This window comes from Bufo gargarizans, chromosome 3 (genome assembly GCF_014858855.1).
Source record: "Bufo gargarizans isolate SCDJY-AF-19 chromosome 3, ASM1485885v1, whole genome shotgun sequence".
Taxonomy (NCBI): Eukaryota; Metazoa; Chordata; class Amphibia; order Anura; family Bufonidae; genus Bufo; species Bufo gargarizans.
Genome location: NC_058082.1, coordinates 368,583,867 through 368,594,265, shown reverse-complemented (window position 1 = coordinate 368,594,265; position 10,399 = coordinate 368,583,867).

Sequence of the window (10,399 nt, the reverse complement as noted above, 5' to 3'; positions counted from 1 at the left end):
TTATAGCTAAATGATAAAGTACATGGAAGATATATAAAAATTGGTGTGGCACTTTGCAATAAATAAGTGGGTTTTTGGTTGCAGTTTGGGCACTCAGTCTCTAAGAGGTTCACCATCACTGGTATAGCCTATTTCCCATTCCCATTCAGAGGCAGATGAGATAAAGTTTTATAGCACCCCAGTCTAGTCTATAAGATGTAGCCACACAATGCTCTCCCTTGCTTAATTGTGAGCATTTCTATGGCATGATGTGATAGGGTTCACTGCTTCGCTGGTTGATCAAGATGTGCTATGTGGTGGTGGCTTGGGCCTCCTTTCTAAAATGAACACGTGTACTTTGCTTGCATGCACAATAGGGCAATGTGTCTGGGTATGTGAGATACAGACAAGTGTATTTCCTCCTGGATGTCGAGTTTGGTGGTGCATGGGCAGGGTTTTCCCACCACATGCAATTATTAAGCTCCTGCTGCTTTTATAAGTGATGTGAAGCTGCATCTCATAGGAATACACTGAACACAGCGTTCATAGATAAGTAGCGTAAAACAGTGTGAGTCATGTGAGTTTGAAAGCACTGCAACTAATCCTCGTGGGGACTCATCTACTATAGTACTGCAATCTAGTCCCCTGGCTCAAAAGTAATATCTTCAGAAGCAGGGGAGGGAACATACAGTGGAACAATGAGGATGGAGCTTGGTGGGAAAAGGAGGAGTCTGAGAACTGAAAGACGGGCTTTGATAGATACTGATGTATTCCTATAGTCCACAAGAAGTCATAGAGGAGACAGACCTGTTGTCACGTAACACACCTGCTTATAGTGAAAGGGTTAAAAACTTTTAAGGTTCCTTTTGAACTGTAGTTTTGCAATATTTCAAGTATACCATCACCAAAGCCAGGCTATAATGGGAGAAAAAAAAGAAGACTCTTTTCCAATCCTGGTGGTTCCCCATAACCTTTTCTTAATATGTTCCCTTCTATTTATGTATCTCTCTATATATATTATTTTCAAAGGTTGCTGATGGGGAGGGCCTTTTAATCTGGCTGCAGAAGGGCACTTAGTGGAGGTTTCCCAGAAATGCCTTTTCAAGCACAGACTTAAATGAACAACAGCACAGCCATAGGATTAAAACCAATATCTGTACTGATTTTTTATTTATTTTTTTGTAAACACAAAAGAAAACTTTCCAGATAGTGTTAATTTGAGATTCCTCCTATTTGTCTGTGAGACACCTTTAAACTTGCTATAATGCAGAGATCGCACACATAGGGGCAAACTGTGAACTTAAAATTGCCCTGGAAAAAAACAAACAAACAAACAAAAAGTCACCCCAAGTTGTAGGCAAGTCCAAATTGACAAAAGACGGAGCAACACAAGTAGGCAGGGACAAGAGAAGTAGGCGGGGCCTGCAGTATTGTAGTGCAGCAGAAAATACCACTCCTGCAAAAGCAAATATCCCAATACAGCATTAAATATTGCCCAATCACCATACTGAGGATGGTGATACAGTGGAGTTCATGAAAGCGAAAGCATCTGTGGCTGCTGGCCTGGTGCATACGGTAAGTACCTGATGTTCCTAGCATTAAATAATGCTGAGCGGATCAGATCATTAGCTAGCCAGCAGCTGTGAGGAGGGCTTGGCCAGCCCCCTTGGTTTAAGTCCACTGAGAATTTTCCCTGTAGAGTATATGACCAGGCTGCCCCTGCACACAAAGCAGACTTGACCAGTAGTGTTGGGTGTGAATAATCGAATAGCAAATATCAATCGCGAATATCGCCACTTCGAGAATCGCGAATATTTAGAATATAGTGATATATATATTTGTAACATCCCTAGCAACGAATAGGAAAGTTGCCTACCCTTTACTATATAAGAACCTCCCCAGCAGCCCTTGTATGCAGTATTTTGCAGATCTGAGAGAGACAGCAGTGTTATTGCTGTGTTCTCTGCTTTCCTGTGTCATTACATTAGATAGCTTATATGTATAATACAGATAGTTAGTGGGAGATAGTCAGTGTAGGTCTAGCAGCTTGAAATATGTAGCTATAGTGACCCACGCCTGTATTTCGCGCGCATTACGCAAATATCACATTGCCGATTATTCACGATAAAGAAAATAATCTTGAATTTGTGAATATATGTCGAATATTCTACCAAATATTCGCGAAATATAGCAAATTCGAATATTGCCCCTGCTCATCACTATTGACCAGGAAGGAGATACAGTAGATCAGACAGACAGATCAGAATACAGTGAGGGGAGAGAAAATACAGGGACACATTGGTGTTTGCACAGATCAGAGTAAATCACACAGGGACTGTATCAGTGTCTGCAGAAGGTGAAAGCAGTGATAGAATTAAATTGTGCTAGTTCAAGAGTGGTAGTGAATGAAACAGATTTCTGGATTTTCAGAACACATCTTCAGCATCTATTACTGGAAGGACATGCCCACATAAGAAAAGTCTGAGATTAGTAGCAATTAGTGCAAACTGAAAATGAGTTGTTTAGATATGAGACAAACATTTTTATAAACTTTACACTTCTTGCTAACTTGCTATATACTTTGTGTCAATAAGCTCGTATCTGTAAATCAATGTATAAAAGTATCGGGTCACATTGTGATCTGTTGGTGCCCCCTGGTCCTGCAGATATCAGTCACCATGCCGCCATTAGACAGCTGCAGTCGAAGTAAGTATCATAGTGGTCTCCCTGAGTGGTATCTCTGTAACACCTTCTTATACTAATCCATCAAAATGTAATGTGAAAAACCTGACAGGAGCGTGCTCTTCTTGATGTGAGAGCACCCCCTGCTTGCTATAAAATTAACTGTGAGTCTATAGTCTGAAAATGTATCCTTTCTTGCCCTGACTGTAGCAGGAATGGGTTAATTCACTTTTTCCACTAAGAAAATAAAATAAAAAGTAAAAAATAAATAAAAATGTAAAATTCTTAAAGTTAAAATAAAGAAAATAAAAGTCATTGCTATAGTTATTAATAGTATAGCAGACTATGTACACATACATTCACATTTTCTCCCCCTTTTCATATATATTTATATATATATATATATATATAGATACATATATATATATAGATACACACTCACCTAAAGAATTATTAGGAACACCTGTTCTATTTCTCATGAATGCGATTATCTATTCAACCAATCACATGGCAGTTGCTTCAATGCATGTAGGGTTGTGGTCCTGGTCAAGACAATCTCCTGAACCCCAAACTGAATGTCAGAATGGGAAAGAAAGGTGATTTAAGCAATTTTGAGCGTGGCATGGTTGTTGGTGCCAGACCGGCTGGTCTGAGTATTTCACAATCTGCTCAGTTACTGGGATTTTCACGCACAACTATTTCTAGGGTTTATAAAGAATGGTGTGAAAAGGGAAAAACATCCAGTATGCGGCAATCCTGTGGGCGAAAATGCCTTGTTGATGCTAGAGTTCAGAGGAGAATGGGCCGACTGATTCAAGCTGATAGAAGAGCAACGTTGACTGAAATAACCACTCGTTACAACCGAGGTATGCAGCAAAGCATTTGTGAAGCCACAACAAGCACAACCTTGAGGCGGATGGGCTACAACAGCAGAAGACCCCACCCGGTACCACTCATCTCCACTACAAATAGGAAAAAGAGGCTACAATTTGCACGAGCTCAGGAGAATTGGACTGTTAAAGACTAGAAAAATGTTGCCTGGTCTGATAAGTCCCGTTTTGTGTTGAGACATTCAAATGGTAGAGTCCGAATTTGGTGTAAACAGATTGAGAACATGTATCCATCATGCCTTGTTACCACTGTGCAGGCTGGTGGTGGTGGTGTAATGGTGTGGGGGATGTTTTCTGGGCACACTTTAGGCCCCTTAGTGCCAATTGGCCATCGTTTAAATGCCACGGGCTACCTGAGCATTGTTTCTGACCATGTCCATCCCTTCATGACCACCATGTACCCATCCTCTGATGGCTACTTCCAGCAGGATAATGCACCATGTCACAAAGCTTAAATCATTTCAAATTGGTTTCTTGAACATGACAATGAGTTCACTGTATTAAAATGGCCCCCACAGTCACCAGATCTCAACCCAATAGAGCATCTTTGGGATGTGGTGGAACGGGAGCTTCGTGCCCTGGATGTGCATCCCTCAAATCTCCATCAACTGCAAGATGCTATCCTATCAATATGGCCCAAAATTTCTAAAGAATGCTATCAGCACCTTGTTGAATCAATGCCACGTAGAATTAAGGCAGTTCTGAAGGCAAAAGGGGGTCCAACACCGTATTAGTATGGTGTTCCTAATAATTCTTTAGGTGAGTGTATATATATATATATATATATATATATAAATAAAAAAAACAGTGGCAGCACCATCCCTAATGCAAGCTGATGGGTGCAGCTGGCCCAAAATGGATTAAAGCCAATCCAGTAAATACAAAATAGAAAAAAGATGGGCAGCACTCCAAGAAGTAAAAATTGCAAAAAACTTTATTTACCCCAGTGGAACATGCAACGTTTCGGCTCTAGACAGGAGCCTTCCTCAGGCAATGAATCATTGCTTGAGGAAGGCTCCTGTCTAGAGCCGAAACGTTGCATGTTCCACTGGGATAAATAACGTTTTTTGCAATTGTTCCTTCTTGGAGTGCTGCCCATCTTTTTTCTATTATATATACATATATATATATATATATGTATATATATATATATATATATATATATCTATGAAGTAAAAAATTGATGAGCAGCACACAGTTCCAGTAGGTGCAATTCCTTGAGACAGACCACGGACTTGATCCTGATTAGAAATATTTTCCCAAAACTAGACTCAGAACAGCATAAATTATAGAAATACAAATTATTTTATTGGACATACACTTGTATAAAACATAGACATCCGTATACATAAGCAGCATTAAATCACACAGGATGATCTCCACAGGTCTGTCACATTATATTACATGTAGCTTTGCAATAATTCCCAAGCTGTGTGAAGGATAGTAATCACAGCCATCATTCAAAGTATATAAAGTGCATAGTGCATCAGCTAAAAAGGATGACATAAGGGAAAAACATGCAGTAAAGGTAAATACAGACCAAACAGTCCTGGATCCCAACACGTGTTTCGCGGTCGCTTTCTCAAGGGATACTGATAGTGTGTTTGAACTGGTCATATATAGTCTGCAAAATAGGTAGATTACCATCACATGGGTTGCATATTAGCATCTAATGGCGAAAACCGGAAGTGTGATGCGCTCCACGCTGGAACGCATCAAGTCACTTCCTGTTCCGTCGGTGTCCGGACACTCATCTCCTTATTTATAATTAAAATCATATTAGGGCAGAGAAGCTCACACAATGAGGGGCCATGAGGTCCTAGAACTAAAGGGTGGATCGGCGGCAAGCAAAGACAGAAAGTGCTGTCAGGAAGCGCATCGTGAAACCGGATATCCGGTATGCGTTCCACCGTGAACCCTGTCGGCTCAGTCTCCTCCCTCCAGCGAGCGGGGGCAGCTGGAGACACATTACCTATAGAGCACATGATGCGTTCCATGCTGGAACGCACGCGATATCAGCATTCATTGCGGATGTATACATATAAGTAGCGCTCATTTAGACACATATCTCTCTCCACAGACACACGCAATATATCTCCCTATACACCAATTGGAATTTGTATCTATATCTAGCATAACAATCATAAGATACTATATAAAATATATCACATCATCGGTAAGACTGTACCTAATTATATAGTACAGATTTTTTGCATATAATAACCATTGATCTATTATAGTGAAAATAACAAAAGGTGAAAAAACAGATGAATAATAGTGAAAGCTATTATTACCTGAGACTATAGGGCGTCCTTGCGGAATCTTTGCATTCTTGTGAATCTTGGGCAATATATAAAATGTTGCTATAGTTGGATCCACGATGAATAAACACTTCTGTTCTTTAGAGGTGATTGTTCCTGTATCTACTGCTTTTTGTAAAATCCCGCCCAGATCACCCTGGAACGCAGACAAGGGATTAAAAGTCAATTTCCGATAACAATCAGGGTTAATAAGCTGCCTAAAGGCCTCCCGTTCGTACATATGAGTTGGCCACAGAACCACGTCGCCTCCTTTGTCAGAGGATTTAATTACGAGGTTATCAATTTTGTTAAGTTGTTTCAGTGCAAGACGTTGTCGTCTGTTGAGGTTGTCGCCAGATGTCAGTTTCCGAACCGCCCTCAATTCCTCTGTAACAACTTTAACAAAAATGTTTGAAAACAATGACATAGGAGGGAATTTCTTTGATTTTGGTAATAGAGTTGCAGGTAGTCTACTCACCGGTGTCTCATCCATTTGTTCATTCTGCAATTCCTCTAAAGTGCGGATTGCTTCCAATTCCACCGCTGTGAACATAGTGTCCTCCGTGCCACTCCTGTGATACAACTTCTTAAAAATTACGTTTCGTGCAAACATCTGTAAATCCTTTACTGCTGTAAAGAGATTAAAACCAGTTAAACTGGTGAGCAGCGTGAACATTCATCTTACGTACAAGATGGGGCGAACCAAGATGGATTTTTTGGATGTAGCCTTATACGTGGATAACGATGGTTTTATACACACAGATCTGTTTCGAAAACCCACTGCTGTGAACAGTCTCCTCGGTGCCGACTCCTAGCATCCAGGGAAACTACTGGATGGCATACCCACTGGACAGTTCCTGAGACTGCAAAGAATCTGTTCCAGGGATGATGACTTTGAGAAACGGGCAGATGACCTAACCAAGAGATTTAAAGATCGGGGATACAGTGATCGCTTGGTAAGAAAAGCATATGTGCGAGCAAAATACTGTAAAAGAGTAAAGCTGCTAGAAGATCGAAAAAGCTGCTAGAAGGATGGTAATAAAATAGTGAGGATTATTACATCATGCAACTCCGGTCATGAGGAGCTCACCTCCAAACTTGAAAAACACTGGCAAATACTAAGGATGGATCATACCCTGCGGGGTTATTTACCACATCATCCCTCTCTCACTTTCAGATGGGAAAGGAACCTAAAAGATATGTTAGATCATAGACATTATGAAGGTAAGACCACGGGGAATCTTTTTGGATTTAAGGGCCCCAAATGGGGATGTCGCCCGTGTGGAAAATGCATTGCATGCCCCAACATCATACATACAAACACCTTTACAGACTGCACGGGGCGGAAGAACTACGAGATTACGCACACAATTTCGTGTACGACAGTGGGAGTGATTTATGTCGCTACCTGTTCCTGCAATCTGTCTTACATAGGGATGACTCCGAGACAATTGAGACGATGAACAAGAGAACATGTACTCGGAATTTTGGGGGCAAAGGACGAAGATGACCCGCAGAATCTAAAAACGATCCCACAACATTTCAAGATCCATCATAATTGCAATGCCTCTCTCCTTAAGGTAAGAGGGATTGATACAGTTCTGATTGGTGGGAGGGGAGGTGACTGGAAGAAGGTCCTTGCTCAAAAAGAAGTGAAATGGATTTTTGAGCTGAACACGGTGATACCATTTGGCTTGAATGAGGCCTTAAGTTTTTTGCCATTTTTGGGATAGTCCAATAATATCTTTAAACTGTGCCCAATGTGAATTCTTCCCCTGTAGGTCCAGAGTGGTGTTGAACCTTTCGACCTTCTTTTTAATGCACTGTTTTTAAATTTAGTAATTTATATATTTTTCTGCTGTTTTAGGTTATTCCGGGTGCAATGTGTCTGACGGCCATATCCATTGTCATATATTTATAGATTGAGTGATGTCATCCGAGGACAAATCATATATAATGGAGAGTACCACTAAAGGCTACTTGGATGGAGAGTATACAGAGCGCTTTTGAATATGATAATGGAAAGAGCAAGGGCTCCATCTTTAATAAATAGACATACCCATTGATAGATACACATTTATTTGCATTATGTATTATGAATAGGTATTAGTGTCAAGTTAATTTGTGAAGTATTCAACGCCAATATTCACTTCGCCCTTTCCTTTTCACTCATTTCACTCCTTATTGTTTTTTCAAGTTTTTTCACTTTTTATTTTTTACTTTCACTACTATTTTTTGCACAAACACACCCTCTTTCATCAGTTTTTTCACCTTTTGTTATTTTCACTATAATAGATCAATGGTTATTATATGCAAAAAATCTGTACTATATAATTAGGTACAGTCTTACCGATGATGTGATATATTTTATATAGTATCTTATGATTGTTATGCTAGATATAGATACAAATTCCAATTAGTGTATAGGGAGATATATTGTGTATGTCTGTGGAGAGAGATATGTGTCTAAATGAGCGCTACTTATTAGTATACTTACTTATATGTATACATCCGCAATGAATGCTGGAACGCATCATGTGCTCTATAGGTAATATGTCTCCGGCTGCCCCCGCTCGCTGGAGAGAGGAGACTGAGCCGACAGGGTTCAGGGCCGATGCGTTCCACGGTGGAACGCATACCGGATATCCGGTTTTGCAATGCGCTTCCTGACAGCACTTTCTGTCTTTGCTTGCCACCGATCCACCCTTTAGTTCTAGGAACTCATGGCCCCTCATTGTAAATACATTAATGTGTGAGCTTCTCTGCCCTAATATGATTTTAATTATAAATAAGGAGATGAGTGTCCGGACACTGACGGAACAGGAAGTGACTTGATGCGTTCCAGCGTGGAACGCATCACACTTCCGGTTTTCGCCATTAGATGCTAATATGCAACCCATGTGATGGTAATCTACCTATTTTGCAGACTATATATGACCAGTTCAAACACACTATCAGTATCCCTTGAGAAAGCGACCGCGAAACACGTGTTGGGATCCAGGACTGTTTGGTCTGTATTTACCTTTACTGCATGTTTTTCCCTTATGTCATCCTTTTTAGCTGATGCACTATGCACTTTATATACTTTGAATGATGGCTGTGATTACTATCCTTCACACAGCTTGGGAATTATTGCAAAGCTACATGTAATATAATGTGACAGACCTGTGGAGATCATCCTGTGTTATTTAATGCTGCTTATGTATACGGATGTCTATGTTTTATACACGTGTATGTCCAATAAAATATTTTGTATTTCTATATTTTATGCTGTTCTGAGTCTAGTTTTGGGAAAATACTTGTGGTTAGTTTGGACAGCAACAATACCGTGCGTTTACTCGCTTTGCGATTTGGGAGTGCAGATTAGAAATATCTAGTAAAAAATCCAAGGCAGCACACAAATATCCGTAAAAAACAGAATGGTATTTTATTCACCCATGTGTAAACAGCAATGTTTCAGCTCTCTCTATGGAGCCTTTGTCAAGCCATAGTGTTTAGTGCAAAGTCAGGTGCTTATAAAGCATACAAAATTACTATGTGATTACATAATAGGATTCCAATTAATACAAAAACCATAAAAATAGTGAGTCTCAATTGTACAAATTCATAATATACAAAATGTAGTCAAACACTACAGTTTATCGAAAAAAGTGTCAAAACTGTGATAGATAAAATCAATAATCCATATAGTTATAGTGCATAAACATAATTATCAATCATTAATTACAGGTGCCCATAATTGTTTTAATTAAAAATATTTATTGGATATCTCACATACTGTTGAAGAGCGCAGGACTAACTCGGCGTCCGGAACTCGACACTGCGCATGCGCGGGACATAATTTATACCGCAAGACTAACTATAATGAGCAGAGACCAGCGGCCCACAACCAAGATGGCCGCACGGCAACATGAGCGGACTGAGTATGCTCGATCCCAAATATGGGCGGACATAGATCGGCAGGTACAACAATCATGTGAACAGTCACATGACACACACACACTAGGTCACGGATCTGTCATAATATCAATTATTAAGTTACATTGTCGTAACAAAAAGGGGGTACAGCGGTGTATTCCAAAGCGGTGGCCAAAGCCACTCTCATATTTCACCACCTCATCCCCATATTTAAATATTTAAATGTTTTACCCTACAGGTCCGTGCACCACGCACATTCACACCTGTGCCCCCTGTGCAAGTAACCTCCGCTTGGTGACCAATCGGAGGCAGCAGGCATTAGAGGAGCCAGCAAACATAGATGTCACTGTAAAGTGACTCCATGTCCCAGTTACCTCATTTGGAGGACAGGCAATAGTGATCACTCTACACATGTGTCATGCCCGCAATCCTCGCCCAGCCACACATATTTTTGGAAATCCACTATCCCAGACCGCAATTGGTGCCAAGCCCCACCTGTATTACCGGGCCCCAGGTATCTGCTCATAAAAAACACATTATTCACAAAAATATATATCAATAATGTAAATTATTAAATGCCGGTCGGGTCCTGCTGTCTTCCAGTGTTCAAAGAGATAATCCATTACAAGA